Genomic DNA, 3,069 nt, shown 5'->3' on the forward strand with positions numbered 1-3,069 from the left:
TCAATTTTTAATTTCTGTCAAATATAAATTGAAATTGAAGATTTCAATATTTTAGGAAATAAAATATAAATACTAAACAGTGGTAAACAAACTCTTCCATGTAATAGCTGAAACTATGTTGACTCTTCCATATTTTAGTTTTAATTTTTATATAACTGTATTATCTATGTATTATAGGTCATTTTTGGCACAGTTAAGTTTAATATTACTTGCCAGTAAGACTCAGTCACATAAGTGCTGTCCTTCACACTGCATGGTGGATTGCTAGTATTAAACTAGTTTTAAAGGTGGCAGATCACATCTCTGTTGTCTCTGAGTAAAATGCCCGAGCCTCCAAAGGAGACGATTGCCCTGGACTTTGGGTGAGGAATAATGGAACCCCAAATCATTCTGGTCTTGCTAGGCGTGGTACTTGCACACCTATAATTACAGCATTTGGGAGTCTGAGGGAGAAGACGTGTGAGTTCCATGCCAGCCTGAACTGCCCTGTCTCAAAAAAAAAAAAAAAAAAAAAAAAAAAAAAAAAATCCAGTGCCTCATCATCCTGCAGCCCAAATCCTGGAGCCAATTTAGTAGAATAATGTAGTAGTTGACTTCTATCTGGTCAGTATTTATTTGACTTGATAAAGGTCTAGCACAGTAATAGTGAACCTTTTGGAACTTCCAGTGATACAAACAGCCCACTGTGGCACTGCTGCTAAGTCCTAGTCTAAGACTTCGGGGCTTTTGTTTCTAGTTTTTTGGTTTTTTTTTTTTTTTTTGTTGGAATACTTGTTTTGATTTTTTTTTTTTTTTTTTTTTAAATTTGTGTGTGTGTGGCCAGCTCAGCCCACCAGGGGGCGGGCTGGCTGGCATGTGCTGGGGGATTGAACCGTGGTCCCTTTGCTTTGCCAAGCTTGCTCCAAGTAGGTGCTTTAGACCACTGAGCCATCTCACCAGCCCCAAAGGTTTAACTTTTTTTTATTTTATTTTATTTTTTGCGGAACCGGGGTTTGAACTCAGGCCCTTGCACTTGTCAGGGAAGCGCTTATTCCACTGAGCCATCTCCCCGGCCCCTTTGATAGTTACGTATAATTTATGCTCCGAATTTCTCCCAATTGCTTAATTGAATCGCATAATTTTGATACAGTGTAATTTTCTCAGAAAACAACTTTTAATGGTAAAAGAGCACACAGAATTTATCAGCATGCTAAGGTACTAGGAATGTTAAGTCCTCCCTCAGAAATTTTTAAAGATAAAAGCCGAAAGTATGAAACAAATGTTAGAATTAATAAACGTTCTCAAAAACAAAGTTTACCTAAGCAAGAAAGTAGGATTCAGGGACCGGGGAGATGGCTCAGTGGAATAAGCGATTCCCTGGCAAGCGCAAGGGCTGAGTTCAATTCCCAGTTCCGCCAAAAAAAAAAAAAAAAAGGATTCAAATTCAAAAATTTCTAAAAGCAATATTCAGACAAAATTCTGCATAACTATAAATTTGATAAATGGCTGCTTAATTTCCTTGGGAAGCAAGTTACTGGTGTTCACCTTGGTACAAATGGAGAGTTAAATTTTCACAGAAGCAGAGAAAGCTCTCAATTATCAAAAAACACATCAGAAGTCTTCAGGGGAAATTGCCACCCTTTGTAAAGGCCAGACAATGCAAATGGTATATAAAACTTCCAAAATACATAAAATGACAGGAAGTTTATGTAACATCAATGTCAAATTGAAAAAGATTAAAACAACACCCACCACAAGTCAGTCTCATGCAAAAGTCTTAAAATAGCACATTTAAACATTTTAATATGATGTGACCAATACAATGGGGTCTGTCTCACTTTTCTCTGGTTGCTGAGACAAAATAACCTGACACTCAAAATTAAGGAAGGAAAGGTTTATTACTATAAAGTTTGAGGGATTGCAGTCCGTAATCAGCTGGCTCAGAGGCAGGGTGGTACATGGCAGAGCGGCAGCAGTGTAAGGCGGCAGAAGGCCGCAAAGCACCTAGCAAAAGGGGGTAGAGCAAGCCTCCCTTCCTCCCTTACGCGGTACTGGCGGTGGCTGTTCACCATCATCTGGGCACCTTCCTCAAGGTCAGGATATTTACAAAGAGCTTCCATACTTCTCAGTTCTTAAGTTGATACAGTGTATCAACCATCACAGGGTTCCCTGGCTCATGTGATAGGCACATTAAGGATGTGTGGTGAGGGCCATGGATCCTTAAAGACTTACAATTCAGTGCTCACTTAGGATTCTATTAAAAACAACAAACCAATCAGATCTAGCATCTTAAGAAAACACATTTTGGTCAAAGCCCATTAAATGTAATGTTACCTATTACCTCTATTTTATTTACATTTGTCTTGGAAAGAACAAAACCAGGCAGTACAGTGAACAGAATCAGAATTGCAAAGAAAGAGATCTATACACAAGTATTGTGATAGTTTAGGTAAAAAAATAAAAACTAATATTCTTCAAAAAATAGATATAAAATTAATGTACAGACCAGTAGTTTTCACAAATTTACAAATAATAATGTAAATCTCAAAAAGAGCAACTTAATTAGAAAAGCTATATAGGAAAACCTTAAAATATAGCTGAAAAATACAGACTATGGAAAAACTTTATTCTTGGATAGATTGAACTCTTTTTTTTTTTTTTTTTTTTTCTCCTGGTAAAGAAGCGTGAAGCCAGGGACTTCCTATTGAGCTACATCCACAGCTCATTTTTTTTTTTTGAGACAAGACTCTTGCTATGCAGTTCGGGCTGGTCTTGTGCTCACTTTTGTAGCCCCCAGACTGGTATGGAATTTGAAAAGATCTTCCTGTCTCATCCTTCCCGAGTGCTAGGATTACAGGCTTGCCCCTCCATCCCTTTTTCTGGGGCCACACGGTGGGCATCTGGGAATCTGGGGGCTGAGACCTCAGCATGCAGGACCAGGGATTGAATTTAGGTCTTTGTGCTTACCAGGTAGGTGCTTATGCCTCTGAGCTATTTCCCCTGCTCCTGAGCTTTCTTTTATTAGTACATGTTTGCAGCACGTAATGTTTACATTCCCTGTGGGGAGTCAGTACAGGTATACATCTCCAT

The sequence above is a fragment of the Octodon degus genome, unplaced genomic scaffold (genome assembly GCF_000260255.1).
Source record: "Octodon degus isolate 3935 unplaced genomic scaffold, OctDeg1.0 scaffold00008, whole genome shotgun sequence".
NCBI lineage: Eukaryota > Metazoa > Chordata > Mammalia > Rodentia > Octodontidae > Octodon > Octodon degus.